This window comes from Nerophis lumbriciformis, linkage group LG03, assembly GCF_033978685.3.
Source record: "Nerophis lumbriciformis linkage group LG03, RoL_Nlum_v2.1, whole genome shotgun sequence".
In the NCBI taxonomy this organism is placed as follows: Eukaryota; Metazoa; Chordata; class Actinopteri; order Syngnathiformes; family Syngnathidae; genus Nerophis; species Nerophis lumbriciformis.
Window position 1 is genome coordinate 30,117,836 of NC_084550.2, and position 12,337 is coordinate 30,130,172.

Consider the following 12,337-nt stretch of genomic DNA (forward strand, 5'->3'; position numbering starts at 1 on the left):
TGCTTAATAGCAGTCTCCTTAACTTTCTGCTCACGTTGGTTGATCCCAAAGGCTAGGACCAACACTTCAACCGGTGCAGCAATTATGGTCTTGCGTAGGATGGCCTCCGCGTGTCGGAAATTGGCGCCCGGGTAACTGTCAATCTGCAGGTCGTCGACGTGAAAAGGTGGTAGAGACAGATTGGAGTCCCTGATCAACAAGAATTTCTTGTTGGCCGACAACTTCCAATCCATCATCCTTCTACTCGAGCCCATGTGTCTAGTGGGTCTACGGGGGGAGGCACGAGCCATATCCTCTACCAACTCGACACATTCTGAGATGGACAGGTGTTGTGGAGTATCTGGGCCTCTTATGTGGCTTCCTTTTTAGTGCCCCCTTTTTAGTGACTCCTGAGGAAGCGTCTCCCGCAGAGGTGAGTCCTCTTAGTCCACCATAAGGGCCCCAGAAAGTCTGAGCCCCCGTGGTGAAAATTCACCCTGTGGTGTCGTCTCATCTGCCGTCTCAGGCTGGAGAGGGGACCAGTCGGGGGTCGCGGAAGAGTAACACGGGGACATCAACGAAGAAAGCTCCTGTTCCTCGTCCTGAAGGTCAATCAGGAGAGGCGAGGAGACCGTGGGCCCCCTTGGTGAGTCATCGTCGTCCTCTGTCTGGGTGGGGGTATCCTGGGTTTGATCCGCCCCGGAGATTGTGGACCCACGTGGTGAGTCATCGTCGTCCTCGGTCTGAGTGGGGGTATCCTGTGTGTCTTGTCTTGCAGGTGATCCCAGAGGAAGTATCCTGCGGCATGCAGGAATAGGCTGGGTGGGCGGATCCTCGCCGATGGTATCCTCGGCAGGCCTGCTGCCCGGAGCCCGGCGCTGTGTCACCCTCTGCTCCATGGGTGGTTCCGCCACTGCAGGGGCCAGCAGCTGACGAGGAAGGAAGATCGGGGCCACCCGTGCTGGAGGGATTGTTTCCCGATCCACCTCAGGAGACCAATCTGGAGCGACGGCGTCGGTGATGGTAGCCACCGATACCCGGGTGACGATATGAGCTGGAGGACTGCTTGCCCGTACCACCCCAGGACCCCCGTCTGGGCCCATAGGGTCAGTAAGGGTTCCCACCGATACCCGGGTGGTGGTCTGGACCGGCAAGGGCTGGGCCGGGCGTACCACTTCAGCGTTGACAGGGGGGTCGGCGAAGGCCGCGACGATCAGAGCCTCGGCCTGCCCGAGGGTGTCCCCCATCAGTCTGCGTCCCAGATGTTTCTTAGCCCATGTAGAGGCCAGCTGAAAAGCGGGTCTCCAGACCTCACCAATAAAACTGGTTATCTTGTCCAATTCAACTTGTAGAGTGTTTTTATAATAGTCTCTTAAAACGCAGACAGTCATTAATGCCCAAGTCTTGGCATTGCACCTGATAAGCTCCTCCACGTCGGGGTTGGTGACAGCTGGTTTAATCATGGTGGCAAGCGTCTCTTCCATATTTATTATGGACTGTGGATGAGTGTCTTTTGTCACATTGTTCAAGTGATGTGTTATTTTAACGATGTTATAAAAACACTGAGCTTTTAAATTCCCCTCCATGGACGTTGTGGAATTGTCAGGGGGTGCATTCCTCCGAGAAGCATCCTGACGCTTCTTGCGTGTCTTCTTGGGACGGGGAGAATTGCGGGGACGTCTTTGAGGCGAATATTCAGGTAAAAAATAGTCCTGAGAATAATGCCTTGAAGGCCAAAAGTCCATGTCTCTACTGGAATTACGAGGGGGCCCATTCCTCCTGGAAGCATCCCGGTGCTTCCTGCGTGTCCCCCTGGGACGAGGAGGATTGCGGGGACGTCTTTGAGGTGAATATTGTGGTGTAAAATATTCCTGAGAGTGCTGTCTTGAAGGCACAAAGTCCCTGTTGTTTTGAGCTGGGCGTGTGTTCCTCCAATAATTCCACTGAGGGGCGCTGCGGCGCTCCTCTTGGTGTGCGTCCTCAAAATGGCGGCGTGTCTGCGGGTAGGGGCGAACAGGATGGGAATCCTGGTGTCCCCGTACCACATCCGCATAAGATGTTTGGGGCCGCTGCTCGTACCACTGAGAAAAAGGATTAGGGTTAGGGTTAGGTTTAGGAGTAGGGGGTGGGGGGTAGGGGATAATGGCACTGTCCATCGACAACCTGCCCAGGCAACGCCCAGACCAACCGCAAGACCATCCGAGGACCCTGAAAGAAAGCAATCCGAATCTGCGCCAAATGCGGTGTCAAACACATGTTGGATTGATATCCAGCGACGCGCATTTCGGTCTTTCAGACCTTGTCAGGCTGGCTGAGCCATGCCTACTGGGACTCTTCTAGTTCCCTAGTAGGTAGGGGCGCTTCTAATCCCCATGGCTATCGGCTTCCCTATGTTTCTCCACAGCAGGATGCTTTCTCATCGACTGCTGAAGAGGGAATGAGCCGTTCAGGCAAGAGGAGGCTTTATATGAGTGCTGCAGGGGGCGGGGCTTATATGCTCTCCGCTGCAGTGGAGTCTGTAGACCAGGGGTCCTCAAGTACAAATCTTGAAGGTCCACAAATTTTTTTTTTTAAACAGGCTGGGTCCGTTTATTATCGGTCAAGCTTATATAGTAGCAGGAGGTAGGTAGTTTAACATTTTCTTAAAATTAACAAAAATAAAATAAATATCCAATAAAATACATGAAATATTTTCTTTGAAACAAAAGTAAATAAGAACTTTGAAAAAATTTGTCCTCTGCATTTGACCCATCCCTTGATCACCCCCTGGGAGGTGAGGGGAGCAGTGGGCAGCAGTGGCGCTGCGCCCGGGAATAATTTTTGGTGATTTAACCCCCAATTCCAACCCTTGATGCTGAGTGCCAAGCAGGGAAGAATGCTGGTATGAGCTTTTAAACATAACCCGTTAACTGCTGCCAATCAAATGGTGAATAAGATACTCTTTAGGGTTCATATGTTTGTAAATCTGACTGTGATGAAGTCAGTGCCTCACCAGCCATCAACCTCACCGCACGTTACTGCTCTGTTGCTATTTGTTGTTGTGTCATAGATTTAACAAAAATCTTGCTTGATGTTTCATATGACTTTTTCAGCCTCGTGATTTCTTTTTTTCTTAGCTCTGAATCATGAGGAAATGTCTCTTCAAATTCGCGGTGCTCTTTCAGATAGTGACGTTTCAGATTTTCACTTTTCACCAGAGCAACAGTACTGTTGCATATTAGACACATTGGTCTGGTACTTGCAGTAGGTAGGATGAAACATATTGCTCTGTCCATTCTTCCTTGAAACGTCGGTTTTCCCTGTCCACCTTTCTTTTACCAGCCTGAGCCAACTTGGAGCATGCCATTGTGATTTGATTGACATTCAGTGACTGACGAGTGAACAGTTAGCGAAGTAGCGATATGAGACAACTGTGTGCCTGCAGCGTAAGGTTCCATGCACTGTGCACTGCACATGTGTATGACCCAGGTGGTAACAGCCTATCAGCGCGTCGTTGTGACAGAGATGACAACCCATACCCCGGAATCAGCCAATCAGAGTGGCGTTCTCTCGCTCTCATTTCGTCTCTCTCTCAGAGAGAGAGAGAGAGACGGAGTGAGTGAGACACGAGAAGTGTAAACGAAACGTGGAGATATTTGACTAAAAACAACAAAGAACGTTGACTTGCGCTAGCGATAACTCACAGATGAATACAATTATTATATTTTTTTATAATAATTATAATTATAATTAAAAAAAAAAAATTCGTGCTGTGTCCGGACGGACACGTCGCTGGGTCCGGACATGGACCGCGGTCCGCCTGTTGAGGATCACTGCTGTAGACCCTCAAAATAAACTCTTTCCTATGTGATGCATCAAATTGACATATTATGTGCATCACATAGGGGACAAACACCCCGTTGAATATCGGGGTGTTTGATCAAAGCAAAAATGTTTGCTTTGATGTACCTCTAACTCCTGATATAATGTGTTTGAATCAAGTCTTTTTTAAGCAATTTTCTGACTTGTAGCCCCTCACCACACTCAACACAGTAAAACGAACTACTCACCGACAAGGTCCCCAGTGGGCTCACGAAGGCAGGACATCGCCCGACAGCAGACTGGAGGCACTGGCTGGTTAGGTTTAGGAGTAAGGGGTGGGGGGTAGGGGATAATGGCACTGTCCATCGACAACCTGCCCAGGCAACGCCCACACCAACCGCAAGACCCTGCGAGGACCCTGAAAGAAAGCAATCCGAGTCTGCGCCAAATGCGGTGTCAAACACATGTTGGATTGATATCCAGCGACGCGCGTTTCGGTCTTTCAGACCTCGTCAGGCTGGCTGAGCCATGCCTACTGGGTTAGGGTTAGGGTTAGGATTAGGGTTTGGTTTAGGATTAGGTTTAGGCATAAAGAAAGAGAGGTGGTTAGGGCTAGGGTTGGGGGTGGGGTTAGGGTTAGGTTTAGGCATAAAGAAAGAGAGTTGGTTAGGGTTAGGGCTAGTGGTTGGGGTGGGGCGATAGAAACGAGCGAAAAAAAAGAGAATAAGAAGGGTGTGCACGGTCCGTCTATGGCCCAGCGGGCTCGCACTCACGCCTCGTTGAGGCCCCCCGGATGTCTGGTCCCCAGTTTGGTAATCCAGAGGCGTTCCGCCCGCCTCCGTTGGGCGACATTCCATCCGGAGTTGGCCTGGACCACACACACGCCCGGACAGAAGCCCACCCGTGCCGGATGAAATGTTGCACAAGGTAGGTGGTGGTGTTCTTCTGCCGGACGATGTTGTGTTTGTGCTGGTGGAAACGGGTGGCGATGGTGTTGCCCGTTTCCCCAACATACATGGCATGGCAACGCTGGCAGAGGATGACAAATATACAGTTTTTGACCCGTCCGTCCCCTCTGCACAGCGTCCGGAAGACTTTCCCGCTGTGGCGATTGACCAGCCACGGGATGTGCCGCAAGGGAGCGCTGCTCCGAACCGGGGGTGGATCTCGGGGGGAGCTGATCCGAACCCTGACCAGCAGATCGCCCAGGCTGGGGTTCTTCCGGTAGGCTGACACCAGAAAGTGTTCCCCAAGTTTGCCACTCCTTTCCACAAACGCCCTGAAGTATTCCTTCACCCTTCTGGCGACCCGTACCGCCGCAGGTGAGAAGGTGGTGATAAAGGGGATCATGGATTGACCAGGAGGAGGCTCCTTCTGGTCCAGGAAGCACCTGAACTGTCTCCTGAGGAAGGACCTGGAATATTCCCTCTTCCTCAGGGCAGTGAACAGGGCTCCCGTCTGGTGCAGATCCGGTGGAATCTCAGCAATTGAGACTTCACCAGCCCCGCATAGGTGTGTCGGGAGTGGAAGCTCGTCTTGTGGAGGAGGGCAAGGGTGTCAGTCTGTTTAAAAAAAATACTTTGATGTCCAGGTGGTGAGTGGAGGCAAAGTCCGGACCCTTGAAGGTGGTGGTGTCCAGGAAGTCCACCGACGTTGGGCTGGTGGTGGACTTGATCGTGATACTGGGGTTGTGGGTGTTAAGGGTAGGGATGTCCCGATCCGATATTTGGATCGGATCGGCTGCCGATATTTGCCAAAAATTGCGTATCGGCAAGGCATGGGAAAATGCCGATCCAGATCCAGTTTAAAAAAAAACTCCGGTCCGTGTTTTCCAACACACCAATTTAAATAATACATTCCACTTTTCTGCTGCTCCGTAATTTCCGTTCCGCATTTTCCAGCACACCTTCAACACATCCACAATTCTCACGCAGTTGCTTTTAGCTGCTGGCATTACACGACAGGCTCTTCTCACTCTTTCCTGTGTCTCCCTCTCACAGACAGCAAGTGCACCTTCTTACACACGTCACATACTGTCACGACACACGTCACATACTGTCACGTCATACGTCACATACTGTCACGTCATACGTCACATACTGTCACGACATACGTCACATACGTATACGTCCTCCCCGAGCAGAAAGGTAGCAGCATGGCTAACGTTAGCTGTGATGCTAGCGCAGCCGTGCGAGCAACGCTCCCTCTAAGGTGCTCGCCTGTGCAATTGCACACTGTTTAAGCGTCCTCTGCGCATAGCAAATCTATGCCACGCACAAAATCAAATAAAAAAATAAGCGCATAACAATTTTCGACACACGGACATGACAGACAAAACAGTTTTCGTCATCATTGTTCAAATATTGTAACGTCTGTCGAGACGCTTATCTTCATTCGGTGCCACATGTCCACACCATCAAAATGCGGAGGCAAAAATTTCCACATCAACACCGTATGAAAAAATTAGTGATTTTTTTAGTTGTGATTTCCTTCTCTGCATGAAAGTTTAAAAGTAGCATATATTAATGCAGTATGAAGAAGGTTTTAATGTTGAAAGAAAATTTTGAAAATCAAGACTACATTTCCTGCAAATGGGTGCATTTCTACCCTATATTTTAACTTTAGATTTATTCTCATATCAAACTCTTTTGGCTGTCTTTTTGACACTTACATCCGGCGCCCCCTCCACACCCTGGATTATAAATAATGTAAATAATTCACTGTGATTATCTTGTGTGATGACTGTATTATGATGATAGTATATATCTGATAGTATATATCTGTATCATGAATCAATTTAAGTGGACCCCGACTTAAAGAAGTTGAAAAACTTATTGGGGTGTTACCATTTAGTGGTCAATTGTACAGAATATGTACTTCACTGTGCAACCTACTAATAAAAGTCTCAATCAATCAATCAAAACACATAGAATCATCATACTGCTGTGATTATATGCATCAAGTGTTCATTCAAGGCTAAGGCAAAATATGGAGATATATATCGTGTATCGCAATATGGCCTTAAAATATCGCAATATTAAAAAAAGGCCATATCGCCCAGCCCTAGTTCAATGATGCCATTTCTGTTTGTCATGTATAATTTTGTCTATTTTGTGTTTATCCTTGAATAAACAGGTCAGTTTCTTGTTACCAACCATTGTGTATTATTCAAACTCCCCTAATTCAGCTGGCTAGTTGTTATCAAGAGTTCTAAAACCCTTTTCAACATGATTCTGACAACTAAGTAGGCTAAATAACTTTAAACTTTAATACATGCTCGGATAGGCCAGTATCGGTATCGGTCAGTATCGGTATCGGATCGGAAATGCAAAAACAATATTGGTATCGGATCGGAAGTGCAAAAACCTGGATCGGGACATCCCTAGTTGAGGGTGTGGCGGAACACCTCAAACTCATCCATGGAGTGGGTCCACACCCCCCAGATATCATCCAGGTAACGGAAGTAATGGAGGGGCCTTATTGTGCAGGCAGCCAGGGCAGAGGTCTCCCATTCTGCCATAAAAATATTAGCATAGGCTGGAGCGAACTTCTTGCCCATGGCCGTGCCCTTGATTTGAAGAAAGAACCGGCCATTGAACTCAAAGTCATTCCTCCTAAGATTGATGTCGAGAAGCTGCAGGAGTTCTTTCTCAGGTCGGCTAATACCTCTGTATTTATGAAAAATGTTTTTGACGGCTTGATGCCCTGGTCAATATCTATATTGGTATATAAACTATCTATGTCAATCGTGAATAAAATGGCTTCTTGGGGAATGACTAAATTTTTAATTTTATCTATAAAATCATATTTGTCCTTGAGGTAACTGTCGTGTTTGATGGAGAGTGGGGTCAAATAAAAATCTATGTATGCTGCCGTCCTATAGGTCTCGCTGCCGCAGTCTGACACAATGGACCTGCCCGGGGGTATTTCATGGGGTCGGCTCCACTTGTGTGGCTCTTTGTGGATCTTGGGGAGCAAGTAGAATCTGCGGGGGCGGGGGTCCGATTCGCCCAAGAGGTAAGTCTTTTGTTTATGATTAATAAATCGTTTTTTTAATAAGTTTTTGATTATGTTGTCTATCATGGGGATAGTTTGGGGGTAAATGGGCGTGGCCAATGGTTTGTAATAAGTGGTGTCACTCAATTGTCTGGTGCCCTCCCAGACATATTGAGACCTGTCCATAATGACCACTGCGCTTCCCTTGTCTGCCAGTTTGATAACTATGTTGTTGTTGTTTTGAAGACTATGTAGGGCCTCAGTTTCGTCCCGCGTCAGGTTGGGCGCGACCGCGAGGGCGCAACCCGACAGGAGCGTTGGGTGCTCGTCCGCCATGACCATCGTGTGGACCTCTGGAGGAAGCAGTCCCGGTGAGGGCTCCCATTCGGACCTCGGAGTGAAAGGTCGCGGCCCGAGGGACCCTTGCTTTTCATAGAACACTGCAAGTTTGACACTCCTGTGATATTCTTGCAGGTCGAATTTTACCTGATGGTGCCACTCGGGACTGAGGCTGGTGGACGGGACGAAACTGAGGCCTTTGTCGAGGAGGGAGCGCTGCGAGGAGGTAAGTATGACATTTTTAGCTAAATTAACAATGTTTTTGTTTGTGTTTATGTTCCCCCCCGAGAGGTCGGGATTTTGGGGAGGCCAAGTTTAAACAGCGAAGCCAGTGCTCCATCATGTTCTTGGCTGTGTCATGGGTCCAGTGGATCTTGTCCCTCCCTGTAGCAAACTCGTCGTTGGCGAGTGTCGGGATGAAGTTGTGGCGGTCTTTAATGTAGGTGTTGATCATCCGGAGGTTGGCCTTGTGTTCCTCGGGCAGGGATTCTGAGAAATTGAGGAGGGGGATAAAGATTTTGGCATTTGGGAAGGCCGTTCTGGCCGCTTTAAGGGCCCTTCGGAGCTGTTTGAGGGTGGTAGTCTTGGGTTTTTGCTCCCTATGGTTGATGCCGTATGCTAAGATGACCTTCTCAACCTCAGGACTCACTGCCGTTCTTTGCAGGATGGCCTCTGCGTGGAGAAATTTGGCCCCCGGGTAGCTGTCAATCTGAAGGTCCCGGTGACAGAAGGATGGAAGGCGACTGATGTTGGAGTCACCGATCACCAGGACCTTCCTGCTGACAGACAGGTGCCAATCCATCTTCCTTCGAGTTGTGCTGAGGTGTCTGGTGGGCTTCCTGGGAGTGTGCGGACTCGTTGGCGTGGTACCCTGCGTCGTAACATTGTCTTATGTCGGCTGAGAAGCCGAAGTGACTGTTTTTGTTGTTTTCTGCCTTCCAGAAAACAATTGGCACCAGCTTGGTGACAAGCCCGGGAGGGGCGCGTCCGGAAGAGGCGCGTCCGGGAGGGGTGAGTCCAGGAGGGGCGCGTCTGGAAGAAGAGTGTCCGGGAGGGGCGCGTCCGTAAGAGGCGTGTCCGGGAGGGATGCGTCCGGGATGGGCGCGTCCAGGAGGGGTTCTTGCGATAGCTCAGGGTAGAGTATGTACCAGGGTGGAGGCGTGTCAAGGGAGGACTGTTCCGACTGCTTCTCAGGTAAGTGTTGGTCAGTCTCTGGCTGGCCAGGAGTCCCCCGCACATTCTGCCCCCCATGTACCAAAATCAACGAACTGTGCTCAACAGGTGGATTTTTTAATTTGAAAATCATTTTTACCTTAAAAAAAAAATTTTACTTGAAAATTTTTTTTTACCTTGAAAATCATTATTTTAACTTGAAAATCATTTTTTTTACCTTGAAAATCATTACCTTGAAAAAAAATTTTTACCTTGTAAATTTTTTTTTACCTTGAAAATAATTTTTTACCTTGAAAATAATTTTTAACCTTGAAAAAAAATTTTACCTTAAATTTTTTTTTACCTTGAAAAAATTTTTTTTTACCTTGAAAATAATTTTTTGCTTTGAAAATCTTTTTTTACCTTGAAAAAAAAATTTTACCTTAAATTTTTTTTTACCTTGAAAATAATTTTTTTTACCTTGAAAATCATTTTTAACCTTGAAAAAAAAGATTTACCTTGAAAAAATTTTTTCACCTTGAAAATCAATTTTTACCTTGAAAATCATTTGTTACCTTGAAAAAAAAATACCTTGAAATTTTTTTTTGACCTTGAAAATCAATTTTTACCTTGAAAATCATTTGTTACCTTGAAAAAAAAAATACCTTGAAATTCTTTTTTTACCTTGAAAATTATTTTTTTTCCTTGAAAATGATTTTTTACCTTCAAAATGATTTTTAACCTTGAAAAAAAAAATTTATCTTAAATTTGTTTTTACCTTGAAAATCATTTTTTTACCTTGAAAATCATTTTTTACTTTGAAAATCATTTTTAACCTTGAAAAAAAAATGTTACGTTGAAAATTTCTTGTAACTTGAAAATCATTTTTAAAATTGAAAAAAGAATTTACCTTGAAAAAATTTTCTACCTTGAAAATCATTTTTTACCTTGAAAAAAATTTTTTACCTTGAAAGTCGTTTTTTACCTTGAAAATCATTTTTTACCTTGAAAAAAAATGTTTACCTTGAAAAAATTTTTTACCTTGAAAATCATTTTTTACCTTGAAACATTTTTTTTTATCTTGAAAATCATTTTTACCTTGAAAATAATTTTTTACCTTGAAAAATAATTTTACCTTGAAAATAATTTTTTACCTTGAAAAAAAAAATTTACTTTGAAAATTTTTTTTTACCTTGAAAAAACAAATGTACCCGGAAAAATTTTTTTTACCTTGAAAAAAAAAATGTAACCTTGAAAAATGTTTTTTTACCTTGAAAATGTTTTTTACCTTGAAAATCATTTTTTACCTTGAAAATTTTTTTTACCTTGAAAATCATTTTTTACCTTGAAAATCATTTTTTACCTTGAACATTTTTTTTTACTTTGAAAAATTCTTTCTACCTTGAAAATCCTTTTTTACCTTGAAACATTTTTTTACCTTGAAAATCAAAATTTTCCTTGAAAATCAAAATTTACCTTGAAAAAAAGGTTACCTTGAAAATCATTTTTTACCTTGAAAAAAAATTTTACCTTAAATTTTTTTTTACCTTAAAAATAATTTTTTACCTTGAAAAAAATTTTTACCTTAAATTTTTTTTTTTACCTTGAAAATCTGTTTTTACCTTGAAAACATTTTTTGACCTTGAAAACATTTTTTTTTACCTTAAACATTTTTTTTACCTTGAAAATAATTTTTTACCTTGAAAATCATTTTTTACCTTGAAAGAAAAATTTTACCTTAAATTTTTTTTTACCCTGAAAATAATTTTTTACCTTGAAAAAAAATTTTACCTTAAATTTTTTTTTACCTTGAAAATCCGTTTTTACCTTGAAAACATTTTTTGACCTTGAAAACATTTTTTTTACCTTAAACATTTTTTTTACCTTGAAAATCTTTTTTTACCTTGAAAATCATTTTTTACCTTGAAAAGAAAATTTTACCTTGAAAATTTTTTTTACCTTGAAGATCATTTTTTACCTTGAAAATCTTTTTTAACCTTGAAAAAAAAATGTTACCTTGAGAATCATTTTTTACCTTGAAAATAATTTTTAACCTTGAAAAAAAATTTTTACCTTAAATTTTTTTTTACCTTGAAAATAATTTTTGTTACCTTGAAAATAATTTTTTACCTTGAAAATCTTTTTTTACCTTGAAAATCAAAATTTTCCTTGAAAATCAAAATTTACCTTGAAAAAAAGGTTACCTTGAAAATCATTTTTTACCTTGAAAAAAAATTTTACCTTAAATTTTTTTTTACCTTAAAAATAATTTTTTACCTTGAAAAAAAATTTTACCTTAAATTTTTTTTTTACCTTGAAAATCCGTTTTTACCTTGAAAACATTTTTTGACCTTGAAAACATTTTTTTTACCTTAAACATTTTTTTTACCTTGAAAATAATTTTTTACCTTGAAAATCATTTTTTACCTTGAAAGAAAAATTTTACCTTAAATTTTTTTTTACCCTGAAAATAATTTTTTACCTTGAAAAAAAATTTTACCTTAAATTTTTTTTTACCTTGAAAATCCGTTTTTACCTTGAAAACATTTTTTGACCTTGAAAACATTTTTTTTACCTTAAACATTTTTTTTACCTTGAAAATCATTTTTTACCTTGAAAATCATTTTTTACCTTGAAAATAAAATTTTACCTTGAAAAATTTTTTTACCTTGAAGATCATTTTTTTTACCTTGAAAATCTTTTTTAACCTTGAAAAAAAAATGTTACCTTGAGAATCATTTTTTACCTTGAAAATAATTTTTAACCTTGAAATAAAATTTTTACCTTAAATTTTTTTTTACCTTGAAAATAATTTTTGTTACCTTGAAAATAATTTTTTACCTTGAAAATCTTTTTTTACCTTGAAAAAAAAATTTAACCTTACATTTTTTTTACCTTGAAAATAATTTTTTTTACCTTGAAAATCATTTTTAACCTTGAAAAAAAACATTTACCTTGAAAAAATTTTTTCACCTTGAAAATCAATTTTTACCTTGAAAATCATTTGTTACCTTGAAAAAAAAATACCTTGACATTTTTTTTTACCTTGAAAATCATTTTTTACCTTGAA